The sequence below is a fragment of the Brachionichthys hirsutus genome, unplaced genomic scaffold, assembly GCF_040956055.1.
Source record: "Brachionichthys hirsutus isolate HB-005 unplaced genomic scaffold, CSIRO-AGI_Bhir_v1 contig_766, whole genome shotgun sequence".
Lineage (NCBI taxonomy): Eukaryota > Metazoa > Chordata > Actinopteri > Lophiiformes > Brachionichthyidae > Brachionichthys > Brachionichthys hirsutus.
Window position 1 is genome coordinate 76,613 of NW_027180487.1, and position 14,866 is coordinate 91,478.

The 14,866-nt window shown below is 37.6% G+C and overlaps 16 non-coding genes across 16 annotated transcripts; all 16 read left to right on the top strand.

Moving 5' to 3' along the window:
• The first annotated feature begins 803 nt into the window (after positions 1-803).
• Positions 804-875, top strand: trnaq-cug (transfer RNA glutamine (anticodon CUG)). The gene has a single exon. It is a non-coding gene; the product is annotated as a tRNA-Gln (tRNA).
• Positions 876-1,323: 448 nt separating this feature from the next.
• trnaq-uug (transfer RNA glutamine (anticodon UUG)) lies at positions 1,324-1,395 on the top strand. Its single transcript has one exon. It is a non-coding gene; the product is annotated as a tRNA-Gln (tRNA).
• A 616-nt stretch (positions 1,396-2,011) lies between these two features.
• On the top strand, positions 2,012-2,083 carry trnaq-cug (transfer RNA glutamine (anticodon CUG)). The gene has a single exon. It is a non-coding gene; the product is annotated as a tRNA-Gln (tRNA).
• A 442-nt stretch (positions 2,084-2,525) lies between these two features.
• trnaq-uug (transfer RNA glutamine (anticodon UUG)) lies at positions 2,526-2,597 on the top strand. The gene has a single exon. It is a non-coding gene; the product is annotated as a tRNA-Gln (tRNA).
• Positions 2,598-3,739: 1,142 nt separating this feature from the next.
• Positions 3,740-3,811, top strand: trnaq-uug (transfer RNA glutamine (anticodon UUG)). Its single transcript has one exon. It is a non-coding gene; the product is annotated as a tRNA-Gln (tRNA).
• A 1,128-nt stretch (positions 3,812-4,939) lies between these two features.
• On the top strand, positions 4,940-5,011 carry trnaq-cug (transfer RNA glutamine (anticodon CUG)). Its single transcript has one exon. It is a non-coding gene; the product is annotated as a tRNA-Gln (tRNA).
• Positions 5,012-5,459: 448 nt separating this feature from the next.
• On the top strand, positions 5,460-5,531 carry trnaq-uug (transfer RNA glutamine (anticodon UUG)). Its single transcript has one exon. It is a non-coding gene; the product is annotated as a tRNA-Gln (tRNA).
• A 1,636-nt stretch (positions 5,532-7,167) lies between these two features.
• trnaq-uug (transfer RNA glutamine (anticodon UUG)) lies at positions 7,168-7,239 on the top strand. The gene has a single exon. It is a non-coding gene; the product is annotated as a tRNA-Gln (tRNA).
• A 1,128-nt stretch (positions 7,240-8,367) lies between these two features.
• Positions 8,368-8,439, top strand: trnaq-cug (transfer RNA glutamine (anticodon CUG)). The gene has a single exon. It is a non-coding gene; the product is annotated as a tRNA-Gln (tRNA).
• Positions 8,440-8,887: 448 nt separating this feature from the next.
• Positions 8,888-8,959, top strand: trnaq-uug (transfer RNA glutamine (anticodon UUG)). Its single transcript has one exon. It is a non-coding gene; the product is annotated as a tRNA-Gln (tRNA).
• Positions 8,960-10,087: 1,128 nt separating this feature from the next.
• trnaq-cug (transfer RNA glutamine (anticodon CUG)) lies at positions 10,088-10,159 on the top strand. Its single transcript has one exon. It is a non-coding gene; the product is annotated as a tRNA-Gln (tRNA).
• A 442-nt stretch (positions 10,160-10,601) lies between these two features.
• On the top strand, positions 10,602-10,673 carry trnaq-uug (transfer RNA glutamine (anticodon UUG)). The gene has a single exon. It is a non-coding gene; the product is annotated as a tRNA-Gln (tRNA).
• Positions 10,674-11,801: 1,128 nt separating this feature from the next.
• trnaq-cug (transfer RNA glutamine (anticodon CUG)) lies at positions 11,802-11,873 on the top strand. Its single transcript has one exon. It is a non-coding gene; the product is annotated as a tRNA-Gln (tRNA).
• Positions 11,874-13,521: 1,648 nt separating this feature from the next.
• Positions 13,522-13,593, top strand: trnaq-cug (transfer RNA glutamine (anticodon CUG)). Its single transcript has one exon. It is a non-coding gene; the product is annotated as a tRNA-Gln (tRNA).
• A 442-nt stretch (positions 13,594-14,035) lies between these two features.
• Positions 14,036-14,107, top strand: trnaq-uug (transfer RNA glutamine (anticodon UUG)). Its single transcript has one exon. It is a non-coding gene; the product is annotated as a tRNA-Gln (tRNA).
• Positions 14,108-14,731: 624 nt separating this feature from the next.
• On the top strand, positions 14,732-14,803 carry trnaq-uug (transfer RNA glutamine (anticodon UUG)). The gene has a single exon. It is a non-coding gene; the product is annotated as a tRNA-Gln (tRNA).
• Positions 14,804-14,866: the final 63 nt, after the last annotated feature.

Sequence of the window (14,866 nt, forward strand, 5' to 3'; positions counted from 1 at the left end):
AAGGCCAAAGCAATTAAAGAAAGCCTGAACTACCTTTTTTATGTGCAATGTTAAATCAACCCTGAATATAAAGAAAGCAAACACAAACATATGCATAAAAAACTAACAACACATTTTGAAACAAAACAACATGAAATGGAGGTTGGGAGCAGTTTCTGCTACCCTTCATGCTAAGTGCTGACAATACAGTGGTTTCTACCTACAAAAGTTCTTGAAATTATTTGTCATTCACAAGGAAAATAGTATTCCAAGAATTACCACACATTCCAGGATCACTGTTTGTGACAGAACTTATATGGTTCCATGGTGTAGTGGTCAGCACTCTGGACCCTGAATCCAGTAATCCGAGTTCGAGTCTCGGTGGAACCTGTTTTTATTCTCAAAAGTCTCTTGACATCAACAAAAGGTCCATCATATTGAAACTTAAGTGGCGTCTGTGGTCAAAAATACCAAAACTGAACAACTGTTGTCAATGTTTGCTCCAGAGATTAATGTGTTACTGAGGGAGGTCCAAGGCCAAAACAATTAAAGAAAGCCTGAACTGCCTTTTTTATGTGCAATGTTAAATCAACCCTGAATATAAAGAAAGCAAACATATGCATAAAAAACTAACAACACATTTTGAAACAAAACAACATGAAATGGAGGTTGGGAGCAGTTTCTGCTACCCTTCATGCTAAGTGCTGACAATACAGTGGTTTCTACCTACAAAAGTTCTTGAAATTATTTGTCATTCACAAGGGAAATAGTATTCCAAGAATTACCACACATTCCAGGATCACTGTTTGTGACAGAACTTATATGGTTCCATGGTGTAATGGTCAGCACTCTGGACTCTGAATCCAGTAATCCGAGTTCAAGTCTCGGTGGAACCTGTTTTTATTCTCAAAAGTCTCTTGACATCAACAAAAGGTCCATCATATTGAAACTTAAGTGGCGTCTGTGATCAAAAATACCAAAACTGAACAACTGAACAACTGTTGTCAATGTTTGCTCCCGAGATAAATGTGTTACTGAGGGAAGTCCAAGGCCAAAGCAATTAAAGAAAGCCTGAACTACCTTTTTTATGTGCAATGTTAAATCAACCCTGAATATAAAGAAAGCAAACACAAACATATGCATAAAAAACTAACAACACATTTTGAAACAAAACAACATGAAATGGAGGTTGGGAGCAGTTTCTGCTACCCTTCATGCTAAGTGCTGACAATACAGTGGTTTCTACCTACAAAAGTTCTTGAAATTATTTGTCATTCACAAGGAAAATAGTATTCCAAGAATTACCACACATTACAGGATCACTGTTTGTGTCTGACAGTATATGGTTCCATGGTGTAATGGTCAGCACTCTGGGCTTTGAATCCAGTGATCCGAGTTCAAGTCTCGGTGGAACCTGTTTATTCTTAAAAGTCTCTTGACATCAACAAAAGTTCTATTGGAAAAATGCAAACATTTATTCACAAAACGAAACTTCAGTGACGTCCGTGATTAAAAAATTCCAGGACCACTGTTTGTGACAGAAAGCGTATGGGTCCATGGTGTAATGGTTAGCACTCCGGACTCTGAATCCAGTGATCCTGTTTATTCTCAGAAGTCTCTTGACATCAACAAAAGGTCCATCATATTGAAACTTAAGTGGCGTCTGTGATCAAAAATACCAAAACTGAACAACTGTTGTCAATGTTTGCTCCAGAGATTAATGTGTTACTGAGGGAGGTCCAAGGCCAAAACAATTAAAGAAAGCCTGAACTGCCTTTTTTATGTGCAATGTTAAATCAACCCTGAATATAAAGAAAGCAAACATATGCATAAAAAACTAACAACACATTTTGAAACAAAACAACATGAAATGGAGGTTGGGAGCAGTTTCTGCTACCCTTCATGCTAAGTGCTGACAATACAGTGGTTTCTACCTACAAAAGTTCTTGAAATTATTTGTCATTCACAAGGGAAATAGTATTCCAAGAATTACCACACATTCCAGGATCACTGTTTGTGGCAGAACTTATATGGTTCCATGGTGTAATGGTCAGCACTCTGGACTCTGAATCCAGTAATCCGAGTTCAAGTCTCGGTGGAACCTGTTTTTATTCTCAAAAGTCTCTTGACATCAACAAAAGGTCCATCATATTGAAACTTAAGTGGCGTCTGTGATCAAAAATACCAAAACTGAACAACTGAACAACTGTTGTCAATGTTTGCTCCCGAGATAAATGTGTTACTGAGGGAGGTCCAAGGCCAAAACAATTAAAGAAAGCCTGAACTATCTTTTTTATGTGCAATGTTAAATCAACCCTGAATATAAAGAAAGCAAACATATGCATAAAAAACTAACAACACATTTTGAAACAAAACAACATGAAATGGAGGTTGGGAGCAGTTTCTGCTACCCTTCATGCTAAGTGCTGACAATACAGTGGTTTCTACCTACAAAAGTTCTTGAAATTATTTGTCATTCACAAGGGAAATAGTATTCCAAGAATTACCACACGTTCCAGGATCACTGTTTGTGACGGGACTTATATGGTTCCATGGTGTAATGGTCAGCACTCTGGACTTTGAATCCAGTGATCCGAGTTCAAGTCTCGGTGGAACCTGCTTATTCTTAAAAGTCTCTTGACATCAACAAAAGTTCTATTGGACAAATGCAAACATTTATTCACAAAACGAAACTTCAGTGACGTCCGTGATTAAAAAATTCCAGGACCACTGTTTGTGACAGAAAGCGAATGTGTCCATGGTGTAATGGTTAGCACTCTGGACTCTGAATCCAGTGATCCTGTTTATTCTCAGAAGTCTCTTGACATCAACAAAAGGTCCATCATATTGAAACTTAAGTGGCGTCTGTGATCAAAAATACCAAAACTGAACAAATGTTGTCAATGTTTGCTCCAGAGATAAATGTGTTATTGAGGGAGGTCCAAGGCCAAAACAATTAAAGAAAGCCTGAACTACCTTTTTTATGTGCAATGTTGAATCAACCCTGAATATAAAGAAAGCAAACACAAACATATGCATAAAAAACTAACAACACATTTTGAAACAAAACAACATGAAATGGAGGTTGGGAGCAGTTTCTGCTACCCTTCATGCTAAGTGCTGACAATACAGTGGTTTCTACCTACAAAAGTTCTTGAAATTATTTGTCATTCACAAGGGAAATAGTATTCCAAGAATTACCAGACATTCCAGGATCACTGTTTGTGACAGAACTTATGTGGTTCCATGGTGTAATGGTCAGCACTCTGGACCCTGAATCCAGTAATCCGAGTTCGAGTCTCGGTGGAACCTGTTTTTATTCTCAAAAGTCTCTTGACATCAACAAAAGGTCCATCATATTGAAACTTAAGTGGCGTCTGTGATCAAAAATACCAAAACTGAACAACTGAACAACTGTTGTCAATGTTTGCTCCCGAGATAAATGTGTTACTGAGGGAAGTCCAAGGCCAAAGCAATTAAAGAAAGCCTGAACTACCTTTTTTATGTGCAATGTTAAATCAACCCTGAATATAAAGAAAGCAAACACAAACATATGCATAAAAAACTAACAACACATTTTGAAACAAAACAACATGAAATGGAGGTTGGGAGCAGTTTCTGCTACCCTTCATGCTAAGTGCTGACAATACAGTGGTTTCTACCTACAAACGTTCTTGAAATTATTTGTCATTCACAAGGAAAATAGTATTCCAAGAATTACCACACATTACAGGATCACTGTTTGTGTCTGACAGTATATGGTTCCATGGTGTAATGGTCAGCACTCTGGGCTTTGAATCCAGTGATCCGAGTTCAAGTCTCGGTGGAACCTGTTTATTCTTAAAAGTCTCTTGACATCAACAAAAGTTCTATTGGAAAAATGCAAACATTTATTCACAAAACGAAACTTCAGTGACGTCCGTGATTAAAAAATTCCAGGACCACTGTTTGTGACAGAAAGCGTATGGGTCCATGGTGTAATGGTTAGCACTCCGGACTCTGAATCCAGTGATCCTGTTTATTCTCAGAAGTCTCTTGACATCAACAAAAGGTCCATCATATTGAAACTTAAGTGGCGTCTGTGATCAAAAATACCAAAACTGAACAAATGTTGTCAATGTTTGCTCCAGAGATAAATGTGTTATTGAGGGAGGTCCAAGGCCAAAACAATTAAAGAAAGCCTGAACTACCTTTTTTATGTGCAATGTTGAATCAACCCTGAATATAAAGAAAGCAAACACAAACATATGCATAAAAAACTAACAACACATTTTGAAACAAAACAACATGAAATGGAGGTTGGGAGCAGTTTCTGCTACCCTTCATGCTAAGTGCTGACAATACAGTGGTTTCTACCTACAAAAGTTCTTGAAATTATTTGTCATTCACAAGGGAAATAGTATTCCAAGAATTACCAGACATTCCAGGATCACTGTTTGTGACAGAACTTATGTGGTTCCATGGTGTAATGGTCAGCACTCTGGACCCTGAATCCAGTAATCCGAGTTCGAGTCTCGGTGGAACCTGTTTTTATTCTCAAAAGTCTCTTGACATCAACAAAAGGTCCATCATATTGAAACTTAAGTGGCGTCTGTGATCAAAAATACCAAAACTGAACAACTGTTGTCAATGTTTGCTCCAAAGATAAATGTGTTATTGAGGGAGGTCCAAGGCCAAAACAATTAAAGAAAGCCTGAACTGCCTTTTTTATGTGCAATGTTAAATCAACCCTGAATATAAAGAAAGCAAACATATGCATAAAAAACTAACAACACATTTTGAAACAAAACAACATGAAATGGAGGTTGGGAGCAGTTTCTGCTACCCTTCATGCTAAGTGCTGACAATACAGTGGTTTCTACCTACAAAAGTTCTTGAAATTATTTGTCATTCACAAGGGAAATAGTATTCCAAGAATTACCACACATTCCAGGATCACTGTTTGTGACAGAACTTATATGGTTCCATGGTGTAATGGTCAGCACTCTGGACTCTGAATCCAGTAATCCGAGTTCAAGTCTCGGTGGAACCTGTTTTTATTCTCAAAAGTCTCTTGACATCAACAAAAGGTCCATCATATTGAAACTTAAGTGGCGTCTGTGATCAAAAATACCAAAACTGAACAACTGAACAACTGTTGTCAATGTTTGCTCCCGAGATAAATGTGTTACTGAGGGAAGTCCAAGGCCAAAGCAATTAAAGAAAGCCTGAACTACCTTTTTTATGTGCAATGTTAAATCAACCCTGAATATAAAGAAAGCAAACACAAACATATGCATAAAAAACTAACAACACATTTTGAAACAAAACAACATGAAATGGAGGTTGGGAGCAGTTTCTGCTACCCTTCATGCTAAGTGCTGACAATACAGTGGTTTCTACCTACAAAAGTTCTTGAAATTATTTGTCATTCACAAGGAAAATAGTATTCCAAGAATTACCACACATTACAGGATCACTGTTTGCGTCTGACGGTATATGGTTCCATGGTGTAATGGTCAGCACTCTGGGCTTTGAATCCAGTGATCCGAGTTCAAGTCTCGGTGGAACCTGTTTATTCTTAAAAGTCTCTTGACATCAACAAAAGTTCTATTGGAAAAATGCAAACATTTATTCACAAAACGAAACTTCAGTGACGTCCGTGATTAAAAAATTCCAGGACCACTGTTTGTGACAGAAAGCGTATGGGTCCATGGTGTAATGGTTAGCACTCCGGACTCTGAATCCAGTGATCCTGTTTATTCTCAGAAGTCTCTTGACATCAACAAAAGGTCCATCATATTGAAACTTAAGTGGCGTCTGTGATCAAAAATACCAAAACTGAACAAATGTTGTCAATGTTTGCTCCAGAGATAAATGTGTTATTGAGGGAGGTCCAAGGCCAAAACAATTAAAGAAAGCCTGAACTACCTTTTTTATGTGCAATGTTGAATCAACCCTGAATATAAAGAAAGCAAACATATGCATAAAAAACTAACAACACATTTTGAAACAAAACAACATGAAATGGAGGTTGGGAGCAGTTTCTGCTACCCTTCATGCTAAGTGCTGACAATACAGTGGTTTCTACCTACAAAAGTTCTTGAAATTATTTGTCATTCACAAGGGAAATAGTATTCCAAGAATTACCAGACATTCCAGGATCACTGTTTGTGACAGAACTTATATGGTTCCATGGTGTAATGGTCAGCACTCTGGACCCTGAATCCAGTAATCCGAGTTCGAGTCTCGGTGGAACCTGTTTTTATTCTCAAAAGTCTCTTGACATCAACAAAAGGTCCATCATATTGAAACTTAAGTGGCGTCTGTGATCAAAAATACCAAAACTGAACAACTGTTGTCAATGTTTGCTCCAAAGATAAATGTGTTATTGAGGGAGGTCCAAGGCCAAAACAATTAAAGAAAGCCTGAACTGCCTTATTTATGTGCAATGTTAAATCAACCCTGAATATAAAGAAAGCAAACATATGCATAAAAAACTAACAACACATTTTGAAACAAAACAACATGAAATGGAGGTTGGGAGCAGTTTCTGCTACCCTTCATGCTAAGTGCTGACAATACAGTGGTTTCTACCTACAAAAGTTCTTGAAATTATTTGTCATTCACAAGGGAAATAGTATTCCAAGAATTACCACACATTCCAGGATCACTGTTTGTGGCAGAACTTATATGGTTCCATGGTGTAACGGTCAGCACTCTGGACTCTGAATCCAGTAATCCGAGTTCAAGTCTCGGTGGAACCTGTTTTTATTCTCAAAAGTCTCTTGACATCAACAAAAGGTCCATCATATTGAAACTTAAGTGGCGTCTGTGATCAAAAATACCAAAACTGAACAACTGAACAACTGTTGTCAATGTTTGCTCCCGAGATAAATGTGTTACTGAGGGAGGTCCAAGGCCAAAACAATTAAAGAAAGCCTGAACTATCTTTTTTATGTGCAATGTTAAATCAACCCTGAATATAAAGAAAGCAAACATATGCATAAAAAACTAACAACACATTTTGAAACAAAACAACATGAAATGGAGGTTGGGAGCAGTTTCTGCTACCCTTCATGCTAAGTGCTGACAATACAGTGGTTTCTACCTACAAAAGTTCTTGAAATTATTTGTCATTCACAAGGGAAATAGTATTCCAAGAATTACCACACGTTCCAGGATCACTGTTTGTGACTGGCAGTATATGGTTCCATGGTGTAATGGTCAGCACTCTGGACTTTGAATCCAGTGATCCGAGTTCAAGTCTCGGTGGAACCTGCTTATTCTTAAAAGTCTCTTGACATCAACAAAAGTTCTATTGGACAAATGCAAACATTTATTCACAAAACGAAACTTCAGTGACGTCCGTGATTAAAAAATTCCAGGACCACTGTTTGTGACAGAAAGCGAATGTGTCCATGGTGTAATGGTTAGCACTCTGGACTCTGAATCCAGTGATCCTGTTTATTCTCAGAAGTCTCTTGACATCAACAAAAGGTCCATCATATTGAAACTTAAGTGGCGTCTGTGATCAAAAATACCAAAACTGAACAAATGTTGTCAATGTTTGCTCCAGAGATAAATGTGTTATTGAGGGAGGTCCAAGGCCAAAACAATTAAAGAAAGCCTGAACTACCTTTTTTATGTGCAATGTTAAATCAACCCTGAATATAAAGAAAGCAAACACAAACATATGCATAAAAAACTAACAACACATTTTGAAACAAAACAACATGAAATGGAGGTTGGGAGCAGTTTCTGCTACCCTTCATGCTAAGTGCTGACAATACAGTGGTTTCGACCTACAAAAGTTCTTGAAATTATTTGTCATTCACAAGGGAAATAGTATTCCAAGAATTACCAGACATTCCAGGATCACTGTTTGTGACAGAACTTATATGGTTCCATGGTGTAATGGTCAGCACTCTGGACCCTGAATCCAGTAATCCGAGTTCGAGTCTCGGTGGAACCTGTTTTTATTCTCAAAAGTCTCTTGACATCAACAAAAGGTCCATCATATTGAAACTTAAGTGGCGTCTGTGATCAAAAATACCAAAACTGAACAACTGTTGTCAATGTTTGCTCCAAAGATAAATGTGTTATTGAGGGAGGTCCAAGGCCAAAACAATTAAAGAAAGCCTGAACTGCCTTTTTTATGTGCAATGTTAAATCAACCCTGAATATAAAGAAAGCAAACATATGCATAAAAAACTAACAACACATTTTGAAACAAAACAACATGAAATGGAGGTTGGGAGCAGTTTCTGCTACCCTTCATGCTAAGTGCTGACAATACAGTGGTTTCTACCTACAAAAGTTCTTGAAATTATTTGTCATTCACAAGGGAAATAGTATTCCAAGAATTACCACACATTCCAGGATCACTGTTTGTGGCAGAACTTATATGGTTCCATGGTGTAATGGTCAGCACTCTGGACTCTGAATCCAGTAATCCGAGTTCAAGTCTCGGTGGAACCTGTTTTTATTCTCAAAAGTCTCTTGACATCAACAAAAGGTCCATCATATTGAAACTTAAGTGGCGTCTGTGATCAAAAATACCAAAACTGAACAACTGAACAACTGTTGTCAATGTTTGCTCCCGAGATAAATGTGTTACTGAGGGAAGTCCAAGGCCAAAGCAATTAAAGAAAGCCTGAACTACCTTTTTTATGTGCAATGTTAAATCAACCCTGAATATAAAGAAAGCAAACACAAACATATGCATAAAAAACTAACAACACATTTTGAAACAAAACAACATGAAATGGAGGTTGGGAGCAGTTTCTGCTACCCTTCATGCTAAGTGCTGACAATACAGTGGTTTCTACCTACAAAAGTTCTTGAAATTATTTGTCATTCACAAGGAAAATAGTATTCCAAGAATTACCACACATTACAGGATCACTGTTTGTGTCTGACGGTATATGGTTCCATGGTGTAATGGTCAGCACTCTGGGCTTTGAATCCAGTGATCCGAGTTCAAGTCTCGGTGGAACCTGTTTATTCTTAAAAGTCTCTTGACATCAACAAAAGTTCTATTGGAAAAATGCAAACATTTATTCACAAAACGAAACTTCAGTGACGTCCGTGATTAAAAAATTCCAGGACCACTGTTTGTGACAGAAAGCGTATGGGTCCATGGTGTAATGGTTAGCACTCCGGACTCTGAATCCAGTGATCCTGTTTATTCTCAGAAGTCTCTTGACATCAACAAAAGGTCCATCATATTGAAACTTAAGTGGCGTCTGTGATCAAAAATACCAAAACTGAACAAATGTTGTCAATGTTTGCTCCAGAGATAAATGTGTTATTGAGGGAGGTCCAAGGCCAAAACAATTAAAGAAAGCCTGAACTACCTTTTTTATGTGCAATGTTGAATCAACCCTGAATATAAAGAAAGCAAACACAAACATATGCATAAAAAACTAACAACACATTTTGAAACAAAACAACATGAAATGGAGGTTGGGAGCAGTTTCTGCTACCCTTCATGCTAAGTGCTGACAATACAGTGGTTTCTACCTACAAAAGTTCTTGAAATTATTTGTCATTCACAAGGGAAATAGTATTCCAAGAATTACCAGACATTCCAGGATCACTGTTTGTGACAGAACTTATATGGTTCCATGGTGTAATGGTCAGCACTCTGGACCCTGAATCCAGTAATCCGAGTTCGAGTCTCGGTGGAACCTGTTTTTATTCTCAAAAGTCTCTTGACATCAACAAAAGGTCCATCATATTGAAACTTAAGTGGCGTCTGTGATCAAAAATACCAAAACTGAACAACTGTTGTCAATGTTTGCTCCAAAGATAAATGTGTTATTGAGGGAGGTCCAAGGCCAAAACAATTAAAGAAAGCCTGAACTGCCTTTTTTATGTGCAATGTTAAATCAACCCTGAATATAAAGAAAGCAAACATATGCATAAAAAACTAACAACACATTTTGAAACAAAACAACATGAAATGGAGGTTGGGAGCAGTTTCTGCTACCCTTCATGCTAAGTGCTGACAATACAGTGGTTTCTACCTACAAAAGTTCTTGAAATTATTTGTCATTCACAAGGGAAATAGTATTCCAAGAATTACCACACATTCCAGGATCACTGTTTGTGGCAGAACTTATATGGTTCCATGGTGTAATGGTCAGCACTCTGGACTCTGAATCCAGTAATCCGAGTTCAAGTCTCGGTGGAACCTGTTTTTATTCTCAAAAGTCTCTTGACATCAACAAAAGGTCCATCATATTGAAACTTAAGTGGCGTCTGTGATCAAAAATACCAAAACTGAACAACTGAACAACTGTTGTCAATGTTTGCTCCCGAGATAAATGTGTTACTGAGGGAGGTCCAAGGCCAAAACAATTAAAGAAAGCCTGAACTATCTTTTTTATGTGCAATGTTAAATCAACCCTGAATATAAAGAAAGCAAACATATGCATAAAAAACTAACAACACATTTTGAAACAAAACAACATGAAATGGAGGTTGGGAGCAGTTTCTGCTACCCTTCATGCTAAGTGCTGACAATACAGTGGTTTCTACCTACAAAAGTTCTTGAAATTATTTGTCATTCACAAGGGAAATAGTATTCCAAGAATTACCACACGTTCCAGGATCACTGTTTGTGACGGGACTTATATGGTTCCATGGTGTAATGGTCAGCACTCTGGACTTTGAATCCAGTGATCCGAGTTCAAGTCTCGGTGGAACCTGCTTATTCTTAAAAGTCTCTTGACATCAACAAAAGTTCTATTGGACAAATGCAAACATTTATTCACAAAACGAAACTTCAGTGACGTCCGTGATTAAAAAATTCCAGGACCACTGTTTGTGACAGAAAGCGTATGTGTCCATGGTGTAATGGTTAGCACTCTGGACTCTGAATCCAGTGATCCTGTTTATTCTCAGAAGTCTCTTGACATCAACAAAAGGTCCATCATATTGAAACTTAAGTGGCGTCTGTGATCAAAAATACCAAAACTGAACAAATGTTGTCAATGTTTGCTCCAGAGATAAATGTGTTATTGAGGGAGGTCCAAGGCCAAAACAATTAAAGAAAGCCTGAACTACCTTTTTTATGTGCAATGTTGAATCAACCCTGAATATAAAGAAAGCAAACACAAACATATGCATAAAAAACTAACAACACATTTTGAAACAAAACAACATGAAATGGAGGTTGGGAGCAGTTTCTGCTACCCTTCATGCTAAGTGCTGACAATACAGTGGTTTCTACCTACAAAAGTTCTTGAAATTATTTGTCATTCACAAGGGAAATAGTATTCCAAGAATTACCAGACATTCCAGGATCACTGTTTGTGACAGAACTTATGTGGTTCCATGGTGTAATGGTCAGCACTCTGGACCCTGAATCCAGTAATCCGAGTTCGAGTCTCGGTGGAACCTGTTTTTATTCTCAAAAGTCTCTTGACATCAACAAAAGGTCCATCATATTGAAACTTAAGTGGCGTCTGTGATCAAAAATACCAAAACTGAACAACTGTTGTCAATGTTTGCTCCAAAGATAAATGTGTTATTGAGGGAGGTCCAAGGCCAAAACAATTAAAGAAAGCCTGAACTGCCTTTTTTATGTGCAATGTTAAATCAACCCTGAATATAAAGAAAGCAAACATATGCATAAAAAACTAACAACACATTTTGAAACAAAACAACATGAAATGGAGGTTGGGAGCAGTTTCTGCTACCCTTCATGCTAAGTGCTGACAATACAGTGGTTTCTACCTACAAAAGTTCTTGAAATTATTTGTCATTCACAAGGGAAATAGTATTCCAAGAATTACCACACATTCCAGGATCACTGTTTGTGATAGAACTTATATGGTTCCATGGTGTAATGGTCAGCACTCTGGACTCTGAATCCAGTAATCCGAGTTCAAGTCTCGGTGGAACCTGTTTTTATTCTCAAAAGTCTCTTGACATCAACAAAAGGTCCATCATATTGAAACTTAAGTGGCGTCTGTGATCAAAAATACCAAAACTGAACAACTGAACAACTGTTGTCAATGTTTGCTCCCGAGATAAATGTGTTACTGAGGGAAGTCCAAGGCCAAAGCAATTAAAGAAAGCCTGAACTACCTTTTTTATGTGCAATGTTAAATCAACCCTGAATATAAAGAAAGCAAACACAAACATATGCATAAAAAACTAACAACACATTTTGAAACAAAACAACATGAAATGGAGGTTGGGAGCAGTTTCTGCTACCCTTCATGCTAAGTGCTGACAATACAGTGGTTTCTACCTACAAAAGTTCTTGAAATTATTTGTCATTCACAAGGAAAATAGTATTCCAAGAATTACCACACATTACAGGATCACTGTTTGTGTCTGACGGTATATGGTTCCATGGTGTAATGGTCAGCACTCTGGGCTTTGAATCCAGTGATCTGAGTTCAAGTCTCGGTGGAACCTGTTTATTCTTAAAAGTCTCTTGACATCAACAAAAGTTCTATTGGAAAAATGCAAACATTTATTCACAAAACGAAACTTCAGTGACGTCCGTGATTAAAAAATTCCAGGACCACTGTTTGTGACAGAAAGCGTATGGGTCCATGGTGTAATGGTTAGCACTCCGGACTCTGAATCCAGTGATCCTGTTTATTCTCAGAAGTCTCTTGACATCAACAAAAGGTCCATCATATTGAAACTTAAGTGGCGTCTGTGATCAAAAATACCAAAACTGAACAAATGTTGTCAATGTTTGCTCCAGAGATAAATGTGTTATTGAGGGAGGTCCAAGGCCAAAACAATTAAAGAAAGCCTGAACTACCTTTTTTATGTGCAATGTTGAATCAACCCTGAATATAAAGAAAGCAAACACAAACATATGCATAAAAAACTAACAACACATTTTGAAACAAAACAACATGAAATGGAGGTTGGGAGCAGTTTCTGCTACCCTTCATGCTAAGTGCTGACAATACAGTGGTTTCTACCTACAAAAGTTCTTGAAATTATTTGTCATTCACAAGGGAAATAGTATTCCAAGAATTACCAGACATTCCAGGATCACTGTTTGTGACAGAACTTATATGGTTCCATGGTGTAATGGTCAGCACTCTGGACCCTAAATCCAGTAATCCGAGTTCGAGTCTCGGTGGAACCTGTTTTTATTCTCAAAAGTCTCTTGACATCAACAAAAGGTCCATCATATTGAAACTTAAGTGGCGTCTGTGATCAAAAATACCAAAACTGAACAACTGTTGTCAATGTTTGCTCCAAAGATAAATGTGTTATTGAGGGAGGTCCAAGGCCAAAACAATTAAAGAAAGCCTGAACTGCCTTTTTTATGTGCAATGTTAAATCAACCCTGAATATAAAGAAAGCAAACATATGCATAAAAAACTAACAACACATTTTGAAACAAAACAACATGAAATGGAGGTTGGGAGCAGTTTCTGCTACCCTTCATGCTAAGTGCTGACAATACAGTGGTTTCTACCTACAAAAGTTCTTGAAATTATTTGTCATTCACAAGGGAAATAGTATTCCAAGAATTACCACACATTCCAGGATCACTGTTTGTGGCAGAACTTATATGGTTCCATGGTGTAATGGTCAGCACTCTGGACTCTGAATCCAGTAATCCGAGTTCAAGTCTCGGTGGAACCTGTTTTTATTCTCAAAAGTCTCTTGACATCAACAAAAGGTCCATCATATTGAAACTTAAGTGGCGTCTGTGATCAAAAATACCAAAACTGAACAACTGAACAACTGTTGTCAATGTTTGCTCCCGAGATAAATGTGTTACTGAGGGAGGTCCAAGGCCAAAACAATTAAAGAAAGCCTGAACTATCTTTTTTATGTGCAATGTTAAATCAACCCTGAATATAAAGAAAGCAAACATATGCATAAAAAACTAACAACACATTTTGAAACAAAACAACATGAAATGGAGGTTGGGAGCAGTTTCTGCTACCCTTCATGCTAAGTGCTGACAATACAGTGGTTTCTACCTACAAAAGTTCTTGAAATTATTTGTCATTCACAAGGGAAATAGTATTCCAAGAATTACCACACGTTCCAGGATCACTGTTTGTGACAGGACTTATATGGTTCCATGGTGTAATGGTCAGCACTCTGGACTTTGAATCCAGTGATCCGAGTTCAAGTCTCGGTGGAACCTGCTTATTCTTAAAAGTCTCTTGACATCAACAAAAGTTCTATTGGACAAATGCAAACATTTATTCACAAAACGAAACTTCAGTGACGTCCGTGATTAAAAAATTCCAGGACCACTGTTTGTGACAGAAAGCGAATGTGTCCATGGTGTAATGGTTAGCACTCTGGACTCTGAATCCAGTGATCCTGTTTATTCTCAGAAGTCTCTTGACATCAACAAAAGGTCCATCATATTGAAACTTAAGTGGCGTCTGTGATCAAAAATACCAAAACTGAACAACTGAACAACTGTTGTCAATGTTTGCTCCCGAGATAAATGTGTTACTGAGGGAGGTCCAAGGCCAAAACAATTAAAGAAAGCCTGAACTATCTTTTTTATGTGCAATGTTAAATCAACCCTGAATATAAAGAAAGCAAACATATGCATAAAAAACTAACAACACATTTTGAAACAAAACAACATGAAATGGAGGTTGGGAGCAGTTTCTGCTACCCTTCATGCTAAGTGCTGACAATACAGTGGTTTCTACCTACAAAAGTTCTTGAAATTATTTGTCATTCACAAGGGAAATAGTATTCCAAGAATTACCACACGTTCCAGGATCACTGTTTGTGACAGGACTTATATGGTTCCATGGTGTAATGGTCAGCACTCTGGACTTTGAATCCAGTGATCCGAGTTCAAGTCTCGGTGGAACCTGCTTATTCTTAAAAGTCTCTTGACATCAACAAAAGTTCTATTGGACAAATGCAAACATTTATT